General features: G+C 47.1%; 1 pseudogene; it reads right to left on the reverse strand.

Moving 5' to 3' along the window:
- Positions 1–8,297: 8,297 nt before the first annotated feature.
- On the reverse strand, positions 8,298–9,918 carry LOC103901178 (annotated as a pseudogene).
- Between the last annotated feature and the right edge of the window lie 2,148 nt (positions 9,919–12,066).

The following is a 12,066-nucleotide window of genomic DNA, read 5'->3' on the forward strand; positions in this document are numbered from 1 at the left end:
ACTAGAGGAGCTGTATGGCACCGTGCCAGGAATAAATTACTAAACAGACCAGCAGCACCATCACGTTGAGCCGGGATCCTTAGGAACAAGGGCTCTGACAGCCCATGGTGTGATCCATCATGTCTCCATGCCAGCTCTCTTAGAGCGAATCCGAGATGTGCTTCAGAGGAGCCCTGATGAAATCTGCAGATACTTTACCACTCTGGTTGGACTGCTCTTCCTTCCCTCCCTCTGCCCCTCCCAAGCCTCTTCAAAACAGAGCTTGGAAGCAGCCTGTATACTTAAGTCCTTAAATCCTGCCTTTCTCGACTCACAAAGGGAACCAAAAGGAATTGTTTTGAAATAACAGTGCAAATCAAATTACCCGTTGCAGATAAGGGGGAGAGAGGTCAAATATGAAAAGGCTTTAGATGAAAGAAGAATTAGCCTGCAACCCGCAAGGAATAACTCAATTCAAGTCTCATTTTCAGCACCCCCAGAATCTGGCGCAACAGAGGTCCCTAATGAAGCCCAACAGATAAACCTGGCCAAGACAATTTGTTATACTGCCGAACACAGAGCCATTTCACCAACCACATGCTAAGCATCAACCGTCCCCTAAAACGGGAAAAGTGTATCAACATATTAGAAGCCATCATCAATCAGCCTGGAGGAAACCAAGCAGCCCTGATCAGGTTCCAGCCCCAGCTATGGGAAGCCACTCTGTGGTTTGAGTTTGCAGATATTCGGCAGCCTCGTGCTCACCTCCTCCTCTTCCTCCTCCTCCTCCTTCCAAGCTGCATCCCTTGGAGGTGGGGTTGGGGACCTGGCTGCCCCAGCCCGCAGACATCCCCACGGCACCTGGGCTAAAAAGAGCCGGGGGAAGCTTTGCAGACCTTCTCCTCTTGGCTGCACCAGTGTTTGCCCAGTGCTCCCCAGACTTGGCAGGGTTATTGATGGGCTTGGGACACGCCTGGGGCTCCCAGTGGAGCTTTTCCTCCATCTCTGCTTCAATTTTCCTCCCTTTCACAGAAAATGTTCTCTCCACCTTTCCCAAAGACAAATTTTGTCCCCTTTGCTTGCAATCTTCCTTCTCCCGGAGTGCAGCAGAAAACAATTTCAGACCAGACCTAACACAGCCCTACCAAGGCTGGGCTTGACTTGGGGGCCAGGCGGGGACCCTCATAGGCGCCAAGACCCACCTCCTGGATAAAGAGGCTCCAGAAATTCCTGTCACTCACCACTGAATGAACCCAGCCGGCTAAAAGGCAGTCGCTAAGCTTGTGTTGGCTGTGTTATTCATGGGGATTGGGGAGGATTTCAGAAATTGCTCTCTGCAGTGGGGAAGAAGGGAGGTTTTTTTCTTTTTCTCCTTCAAACTAAAACGGGTAATTGAAGAATGAAATTTTGAAAGCTTTCTCAAGGATTCTGGCTATTTAATTGCCTTTAAAGCACAAGAATTGCTCCCCATTCCCTTCCTGATTTAATGGGAAACAGGTCTCTCATTCCTGCAGGCCCCCTGAAACTGTTGACCATTTGATAATTGTGCCTCACAAACACAAATGCACGATGCTCTCTGTACCCACATCCTCTCAAATACAGTAAAAAATATTTTTTTTTTTTTAAATGGCATTGAATTTGCCGATTCCAAACTTTCCCCCCTGGGGCAGGGGAATGAATCAATGAAAAAATAGATGAAAATTACTCAAAAGGCCCATAATAAAGCAGATGATAGATAAAAGGTACGTGCTTGTGGCTGGTGCACACCGATGCTCTGCCTGTGCAATCAGACCTGTATGGGAAGAAATGCTTTCCCCACCGCTGCTGTGCATGCAATGCAGGACCGAGCTTTTGGGGTGGTTTTGTTTAAACCCCCATACACTGCCTTCAGAGGAGCAGCAGCTTGGCCAGGTAGAGAGGTCCTGCAGTAGGGGAGCAATGCATACCACCACCTTTTCTCAGGACCTGGCCAGTTACATCTTGTTATTGCTACTGAAGCATTTAATGTGCTTTAAATGTAGGGAGGGGAGGGAGGTTTGCTTTTACCTCATGGACATCCAGAAGACACCTGGCCCATTGTCACAGTCACCCTAGGCCTGAATAGCAGGGGTGTTTCTTGCATGGAGACTTGTCCCCAAGCTGGAAGATGTGAAGCACAAGTAGTGCCTTAGCCAGGAGGGCAGCTCTGAGCCACTGCTGTCAGCCAAGACCGGGGCCTCACTGCCAGTGCTGAGGGCAGCCCGGCTTCTCCCCGTGCTCAGCCTCCCAGCCCCGCTTCATCTCCAGCCCCATCTGTTTTCCTTCCAGAGATAAAATCTGTTTCAAGTTGGAAGCATGTGGTGTGCTGTCCACTCCTCCAGAGGCTGGTGCGGTGGGTGGCTGCAGCTGCTGCCCTGTCGCATTGGGCTGGGAATGCGCAGGATGCTCAGGAACCGGCTCCCCTCACAGGTGGCCATGATAGAGAGCAGACCTCTGCCATTCCCACTGCCCTGAACAAAACCCCATGGCTCTCCCAGAGAGGTTCATGGTCCCTTTCTGAGCTCAGAAAGCAAAGCGCAAGATGGCAGTGTGCTGCTGCCCAGCGTTAGGGGGACCCATGGGGATGATGCCTACCTGTCACATGGCAGCCCCCCTCCTAGACCACTGCTGCTGTTGCTTCTGTGCTGGTCCCAGAGGAGAAGTCAGTCCCAGGTCTGCAGCTGTGGAGGGTTTGAGGGTCTCCTGGCCAAGTACCGGTTGCTTCTGCACTAGCCCAAGTTTTCTGGGCACTCTCAGGTTTGGGTAGCATAAGAGGATGGACACAGAGTTCAAGAAACAAATCCAAGCCCTGTGCAGTCACCTCCCAGGTGGCTTCCCAGATTTCCACATCCTTATAATCACACAGAAATCCCATGGTCCAACCTGATAAGCCCCTCAGTAAACACAGATGATCCCTTTTTCTCAGAGCCTGTAATTAGTTTTTCTAGATTTGCTGCTTCTCTGCTGACACCTTTCATTAGTGCAGCCTGTGAGACACGTTATTTGCACAGCCGTGAAATATGAATATATTCTCAATCCTCGGCAGGAGCTGTTTTTTCTAAATTATCCTGTCATAAAAAAGGCAGACTGTGACTTCCCCACAACCCTACAGAGTCAGCTTTTTATCTCTTTCACAATTATTAAAATATATTCTCTGTTATCCCACGAACAGCATTGCACAGCCCTGTTGAGAAACCCTGGTTTTCATGCACCTTCAGAGATTTGCTCCCCATTGCTGTTCCCCAAACTGCCCCTGCGGGAGTGGCTTTCCGTTCAGGGATGGCTCGCCATCGCTTTCCTCAACTTTTCCTTCCTCCTTCCGCTTTGCAATACTCTTTAGCCAAGCCTTGGCAGCTCGCTGGCCCTTTCACTTATTAACCTGCCTTTTATCTTGACCCATGAGTTTTCTCGCTTTCACCCTTCCACTTCCCTCCCATCCCACTGCTGGGGAGCAAGCCAGTAGCTGGGTAGGGGCTTAGCTGCCAGCCAAGGTCAACCAACCACAACATCTGTAGGGCCCTGAATGGGGGACCGGCTGTACTGCCTGCAGGTTGGAGAGCCTAACCTGCCCTCAGCAAGCACATCTAGGACTCACATTAGGTTGTTCACATCTTCATTCAGCCCTGCAGACATCAGTACCTCCCAGCGTACAGTTTCAGCAGCAGATACCATCAACCTTTTGGGGTTCCCTTGGAAAATGTCCATATTATTGACTATATCTATCTACTGCCTGTCACTGGACAACTTGACTAAGTCTTGTTTGCAGGCATGGTCTGCAAGGCATTTCTTTTCACTTTGAACCTCTCTCTGTTCTCCTAGCATCAGGCATCTTCATTCAAACACATTCATTTTTACAACCAAACCCCATGGCAGACTTTGAAGGCAATTGCTGTCTCATTCATACACAAAATGGCTCTATCCCATTGCTCTGTGGCCACACCACATACTCATCCAGCACCAGGCTTTCCAGAGTCTGTAAACTGACTTTCTGCACACTGTCTGCATTTGCTCCACCTGGAAGCAAACACTTACTGACATTTAAAAGTCTCTGTCTCTTGATATAGTTACTGTGGGGTCTCTGGGTATTCTCCTTCAATGCTTCCTCTCGTGTTCCTACAGCTCAGCTACAGCCCTTTGTTTCAGCTTTCAGGACCTCAGGTAAATCTGCCAGTTTGAGAACAGACTGACCAATACCAGTATCTCGATTATTTTCTTGTTTTAAATTAATTTCATATGTGATGTTTCTTTGGAGTTGGATTTGCTGTTGACAGATCTTGCATGGGTCACTGCTGTCTGCAGGCAGGACAAAAGAGCATCAGCTTCAACTGCCAGCCACCCATGCTGGCTGGTCCTGCTTGGTTTTTTTTAAATCTATCACTGTTTTCCTCCCACTATTTACCTGGCTGGCCTGAATAGCGTCCCTTTGCTAAAATACCACCTGTCTGGGGACAAGACTCTCAAAAACGGCAATTCATGCCCTCCCACTTAGGTGTTATTGTAATTATACCAACATAGGATGTGAGATTGTTGCTCTTCCTTAATGTCAAGGAAATCACGGCAGTCATACCCACAGGAGTAGATTGCTGCTGCCTTGCCCAGGCTTTAGCCTTTCTTCCCATACTCAGGCAGAAAGCTCTTAAATTCCCAGACACAACCATGCTATTGCACCTTTTCATCAGGTATGACAACATTTTGCTCTGGGGGAAACAGGTTGAAACACCTCCCGGCCTCTCCCCCCCGGGAACTCGAGCTCAGCTCCCAGTCCCCTTGCAACGTCCCGGAGCACCTGGTCCAGTCCCCTTGATGTGAGGGCACCAACGTTCCTGGACACATGGCTTTTAGCACATGTTATTTTTTCCAGCAGCATTATCACCAAATCTGTTTTCCCTAAAGCCGTTACTACTTAATGGCAAGTACATTTCAATTCCCACTTACTGAGTTTTGCTAATAATTCTTCCTTGCTTAGCAAAAGTTGGCTTTGCAGCGGAAAGTCCTAAGCTGAACTTTACCTGGAAAAGAGCATCCAGGATTCTTGGAAAAGGACCACAAGAGAGAAAATGGCTTTTGGAGCCAGCCCCATTGCACAGCCCCCAGGGGAGCCCCACAGCTCACCTGCCAGGACCTCTGCCTGGACCTGGGTCCGCAGCCTTGTGCTTACAGCTGTCTGCCCTCCCACAAGCAGCAAAACCACTCCTGCATCCCCTGGGGAAAAGCAAATGACTCTCCACAGCAGCTTTGCATATCACATTGACATTTTTTGCATGTAAGATCCAGGCAGGGGGAACAAATCTGTTCCAACTCCCTCAGTGATCTTCAGAGCAGCCCGTAAGAGACCAGCCATGCACCAGCCTTAGGAGAAAGTTTCCACGCAGCACAGCTTCAAATCCCATTGTAAAAGCAGGACCTTTTGCTGGCACAGGCTGAACTCTTGCCCGCTGTGTGCTCAGGCTGTATATTTAATACCAGACCCTACTCTTTCCCGTGCAGCGCTCCTGTTGCTACAGAGACATTCATTTAAAGCACAAAGACTTGACTTGTCGCCCAGAGTGAGAAACAGCTTCTTTCTCCTTTAAAAAAATAAATTAAAAAAAACCCCCAACAAATATCTAACCTTGGAAGTCTTGGGAAGGGTGTGGAGCAGCACCCACCCCAGTGCCTGGCTGGGCATCCTCCCCTCACACCCAGCCATGGGCATCCATCAGAGAAGCTAGGAGGGAAGTACCTCAACGGAGTTGGGGCATGTTCATTGCTGCACAATGTTATTTTCTTTAGGATTAACAGATTTCTGGCTATAAAAATTTCCATGGCTAAAGCAGCAGTTATTGAAATATATTATCTCATGCTGAGACCCTGGCGTGGCTGTCACGCCATTGAGTTTAACCCTCCCCACTGCATTGCGTCAGGCTTACGTCCACGTGTTCGCGGCGAGCAGCGAGCCCAGAGCATTTCAGGCGAGATTAAGGCAGCTCTGGATCACAGATGCATTTGCAGGCCTGACATGTCAACACTCACAGACCAGGTCCTGCTCCCCAGCAAGCTGCATGCCTGGGGCTGGACCAGCAGGTTTTAACTGGTGGATTTGGAGAAGGAAAAAGTATCATTGCAGATGCGGATAATCAGATACTGCGGGTCCTGGGGACGCCAAAGGAAGCCCTGTCACAGGCTGTCCTCCAAAGCATCCAGCCCAGCACTTTTAAACAGCCTCCCTCCATCATCCTAATTTGTAGGGTCTCAAAACTAACACTCAGCAATGAATATTTATCAGAGCCCAAAGTGCACATTTGGCTTCACAGAGTGAGACCTGGGGCTTCTTAAAGGATTAGCAGCTTCTGACAAATGCACTGAACAGAAACTGGAATCGTATTTGAAGCACCCCCCACTCCCCCTGAAACAAGCCCTCTTCCTCGAGGCTCTAAGAGCTGGGCTGGATCACCCGGCAGTGGGATTTCACACCAGCGGATGAACTCCCCCAGGTCCTGGAAGACCCTTCCCAACCTTCTGCCCAGACGAGCGCTCGCACCTCTTCCCAAAGGAGCTGCATCCACCCTACCAGCCATGCTGACACATATTACAGGCAGCTGCCACCCCCATGTCTCTTGTGGTCCTAAAGTGAGCCCCATCCCAGGGCCATCACCCTGCCTATAAATACAGGCTCTGACTGCTCAGACCTTTCCAGGCTACAGCTGGAGCAACAGGCGATGTGCACTGTCCCGCGGGGTGGTGCCACCATTGCTGCCATGGGCAGGGATGAGGGCTCATGCATTGCCCTCACATGTGAGCGGGACACTGCATGGGATCACTGTTCTGGTCCTCTTGCCATCTTTAAGCGCAATGGCTTAGGTGGGCTTTGGCCATGAGCAACTTCGCCTCTTTCCCTGAGAGGCACGTGCATCCAGACAGCCTCATCCCTGTGCGTCCATTGTGGGTTTGCACCTTCACCCTGGCCACCCTGCCCCAGGGTCTGAGCATCTAGCACCTTGGTGGATGATGCTCCCCAAGCATGCAAAGGACAGCAACTAGCACGTGGGGTAGCAGAGATGCTCCCAACATCACAATTTTTTCCTGTGTGCTCCCCCCAACACCTTCCACGAGGTGCCCTGCAGATTGTAAACATCAGCCTGCTATTTCTACTTTCAGTCCATACAGCCCAGCAGACTCCCCAGCTCCTCGCACTGCCCTGCCGAGCAGATGGACTAACGCAATGTCCGTGGAGATGATCCCTGAGCACGGAAGGCTCATTCCACATGAGCAAGAAGCCAGCATCCAGCCTCATAGAAGGAAAGGTGATTTTCTCCTTGGTGAATTGCTTAGGTTTGCCAATGGCATAACAGACACTGAAGCCATGAGCAGGTCCCTAGACTACCTTTGACTCCTCTTCCCTGCTTCATAAACTACTCACAGGCTGGGACACTAAGCTGAAGGCTGCTCTCCAAGCAGATGGCATAAGGCTTGTTCCCTTTCATGCCAGTGTTGCTCTGCAGCAGTTCCCATACAATGGGCAAGTCCACTCTGCTGAGGTACACGAGCCTTAGCTTAAATGGGAGTTCCAAGGACTTGTCCTCTCCATCCAGGAAGGAGACAGTGAAAGGGTATCAGAACTGAAGCGTAGCTGGTTGCCTTGTAATCAGAGGACACCTCCAGTTGACATACATGGAGAAGCTTGATTTTAGACAGTTCAGTGGGCTCCAGGGATGATAGAGGCTAAATAGAGGGAAACCATGTCTGAATGAGACCATGGAAGAAAAAGGGTGGATCTGCTTAACCCATCTGAACTTGAGGGCAACACTGAGAACCTCTCCTGAGCCACAGACAACATGGGCAAGAGTGGAGGATCGGCTCCAATGGGGCATAGACATGATCCATGGATTTGTGGGAGAGCCTCCCACCCAGCCTGCACAACTGGGCAGAGCAGAACCGGACAATCGGGCACGGAAATGGGACTTACCCTGGAGGTGAAGGACATCTGCTGGAGGGGGGACATGCCACAGCCCTGCGGATACAGGCATTGTGAAATGGCAACAAGGATCTCTGGGACTCGCGTCTCGCTCCCTACTGAACTGGCCTGAGAGCAGCCAGGTCTAGATCCAGCTGTCTTTAAAGCGCTTGGGCTACAGCGAAGTAAAGCACTAACAACTCCATGAGGCAGAACAGAACCAGACACAAAATGCCAGTTTTTCCCTCCATTGATTTTCCTGGTTTTCACTTGGTGCTGGCTTTTGGGGGAAATTCAGCTGCTCTCACAGATTTCTTGCCGGAAACCCAATTTCAGTGGGAGATCGTCTTTTTTTATTCTACAATCCCTACATGCAGGCACTTGTCAACACGCATCTTGGAGCAGCAGGAAAAGTGGGCAGAAGCTCTAACAATTTTCCTACCATGAACATCCCAACATATGTGCGGGTATCTTCTGACCAAAAAGTTGCTTCAGCACTGAGACCCCCTTCCACAACACCAAGAAACTTTTGTTTAAAACGGATGACATATGACATCACACCGAAGGCACCAGATGAAAAGAAGATCAGCAACAGAAACCAAGGTGGTACTATAATTAACTTTTTCTTTTTATTTACACCACAAGAATAACAAGTTGTCATAATGTGGTACAAAATACTGGACTCCTAATAAAGTTGAAATTGAAGTCAGTACTGTCAGAGAAAGACACCATTGGCCAGGAAAAAAAAAAAAAAAAAAAAAGAAAAAACCAAAACAAAAAACCCCAAACAAAAACAAGAATGAGAAAAATATTCCAACTGCACCAAGTAAAAGAAAGGACCATCAGAAAATTTAGCACAAAGAATGCTACCATCACTTAAAGTAGGGTCCATACAATAAGAGTGAAATTGTGTCTAAATTACAGCGTAAACCGGTAGGCTGCTACCAATGGTGACGTCATACTGAGCATGTATAGGTATAAAGTAGAATATAATATAGTTACAACTTTTTGATACTACATATCTGTAATAAGCTCTTGGGTGAATAATGTTTCAACCCCTCCCCCCCACTTTTCTATATATATTATATATATAAGTTTGTCATCCTCATAAATTGGAAAATAGCGCCTCCACTATGGAGCACAGAAAAGTGTTAATTTATTTTCTTTCAATAGGATACTTTTTCATCAATATCAAAGACAAACTGAAGATGAGCTGAGAACGAGCTCAACTTCATGACAATGAAGAAACATGTTTTCCTTTTGATGTAAAGTCTTGTTTTAAACCACAGTGTTGCACAGTACACGACTGTTTAAAGTGAAACCTAGCAATAATACATCATGTAAAAGTAATTTTAAAAAAAGTTAACACAGCTGTGCTGAAGAGTTAACTCTTTAAAGTCCTTGTCATTCATCTCCTTAGAATTAATGACTACGTGTGTTGACAAAGGGTTGCATCCAACCTCCCCACCCAGCCGAGAAATCAAAATAAAATACCAACCCAAATTAAAAGGAAAAAAAAAAATTAATAATGACACAGGCAGTTTACTTTGTGTGTTCTGCGTAGTCTCCCTAAAAACACTGTTTCCACATAAATACAATAAACTCTATTATTGGTAAGTCACAAGTGCTAGATAAACGTCTTTTTTTTTTTTTCTTCTTAAAATGAGAAATGTTTAAGTAGTCCTTTTTATTTACTCTTTTTTTTTTTTAAACAATAAAAAGCACTATTTCTTATTAAGTTCAGTAAGACGCAAAAAATATTCCCACTCTCCTTCCTTTGTGTGTAGCTGTGTGGGTGCGTGCGTGGGTGCGCGCATGTGTGTGTATGACAACAACGTCCCAACCTTTAGTCTCCGCAAATGCCACGAGAGGAAAAAAAAGAAACCAAAAACCCAAAAAAACCCAAAACCACAATTTTTTTTTTCGTTTTCAAAGCTGCCAAGTTTGGCGTGCAAAATCTGTATACAATATAAAGACATGCCAACCTTACAGACCATGCAACCTCAAGGTGTAGGAAACTTAAAAAAATATATTCATATATATTTATATATATATTTATATATATCAATGCCCATAAAAGACGTGGGCCCAAAAAAGTTTACAAAAGGAAGAATGGAATGAATACATGACTGCGGCTAATAAAAAAAGGAATGTTTTGTATCGAAAGTAAAAAAAAAACAAAACAAACCAACAAAAAACCCCAATGATTATTTGTGTACTGCAAACTGGGCCTCGCCTCTCTGTGAAGAGGATTTAAAGATGCTCCTTTCTTTCCAAGCAGGTACAAAGGATGCCCTGGGCAGCACCGTGCTGGGATGCAAGAGCAACCCGAGCTTCCACCCTGCTGGTGCAGCCGCCCTACGGCAAAGTCATCTGAAATGAAGAAGCTAATGGCTCAAAAAGGTGAAAAAAACCCTGGCGAGCCTCAAAACGAGGGCTCTTTCCCCCCACTCCGCGCCTGCACTGGCCCCAAAGAGCATCCCGACCTTGCCCGGGGAGCAGGCGCCACTGCGAAACAAATCCACATCGCTGGGAGTTTGGAGGTGTCAAGCTCCGATGTCTCAGGAAAAATCTTTCCGTCCCTGGCAAAAAGCTGAGCGAAATGATGGAAAGAAATGAAGGCAGCATCCTGACAAGCTCCTCTGATTTTTAAAAAGAAACTGGCTCAGCATGTCCAGCCAGCAGCTCTCAGGAACACAAAAATGAAATAAAAAGCTTTGCCACGACTGAGAGGAGAAATAAAAAAACCCGCCAGGGAAGAGCTGACAACAGAAACGATTGTGTAAACGTGGTTACTGCCCACAGCGTGTACACAGCGAAAGGAAAATTTAAAGTCAGTCACCAGATTCGGCAGCCAGATTAATTTTAGATCACAGCAGCAAAGTGGTCAGTTGAAAAAAAAACAAACCACAACATCTCCAGGTACGTTGTGTTTTCACATGGGAAGATTATTTTTAGAATATGCTGAGGATGGTCCTACGCGACCGAAGCTATTAGTAATTTTAACACGTACTTGGGTTTGCAAAACTCAAATACAGTAGTGTCTGCTTTTTAAATTGCATTACAAACCGAGGAATAAAACAAAAGCCTCTTGCATTTGCTCACACGTATGATTATACTTCAAATTCTTCCTGCGAGCGAGTCCTGAATGGAATGAAAACGGCCACTTCGAGAACTGGAAAAAAATAAGTTACTGGAAGCGACCCCGTCAGTCGTCACCATAACAGAATAAAATAATAATAAAAAAAGGCTACCCTTGGTTGTTCGGATGAGGGGTATGTGCTATCCTACACTGCTGTAAGAAGGCACGTGTGTCAGTCCAGTCTCCTCTAAGCTGCTCAAACTCTTCGTGGCAGGGCTTTGCTGCTTCTCCCACCCGCCGTCTGCAGGAGGTGACAGCCAAGGCTGAAGGTCTGGCTGGTGCAGGGCAACGACCTCCTCGGGGGGAAAAAAAATACCTTTGGGAAAAGTTCTCCAACCCTACCAGTGACGGGAAGAAGAGGAGGAGAGAAAGAGAGAGAGAGAAAGAGGACATGGGAAGGTGTGCGTGCGCGTCTGCATGTCTGTCTGTCTGGCGGAGAGAAAAATGCTGTCTGTCCCATGAGTGTCCGAGAAGCCTTCCCAATGGTGGGCAGCTACCGCAGCCACCAGTAATCCTCGCTACGATCCGCGCAGAGGACAAAGACATTGCCCATTGGAATACTACTATGTCGAAGGTAAGAAAACTCCTTATTTTCTTTACATAGCTACTATAATAGAACTGAGGAAATATACAGTCGGCGGTATCATTATACAAAAGAGCCCATCGCGTTCCCTCCTCCTCGATAAAACGCACCCTTTCCAAAAAATAAACTCTGACAATCTGCCACAGTTCCTTATGCCTGCAGAAAGCTGCTCACTGTACAAAAGACTTAAGAAAATGGGGGGGAGGGGGAAAATAATGTACAAGCAGGAAAAGTGGGAGGAAAAAAGGTTTAGATGCTATTGCCGTTCAGAAACAAAACCTGCCAAATAGAAAATAAATGTCAGAGTCACACAAACAAGGCTTCTTTAGGGTTTTGTGAAATATTGATATAAAAATTAACAGCAAATTCATAGTCTTTGCTATAAAAAACTTTTTTTTTTTTTTTTTTGTT

The sequence above is a fragment of the Aptenodytes forsteri genome, unplaced genomic scaffold (genome assembly GCF_000699145.1).
Source record: "Aptenodytes forsteri isolate BGI_AS27 unplaced genomic scaffold, ASM69914v1 Scaffold443, whole genome shotgun sequence".
Classification (NCBI taxonomy): Eukaryota; Metazoa; Chordata; class Aves; order Sphenisciformes; family Spheniscidae; genus Aptenodytes; species Aptenodytes forsteri.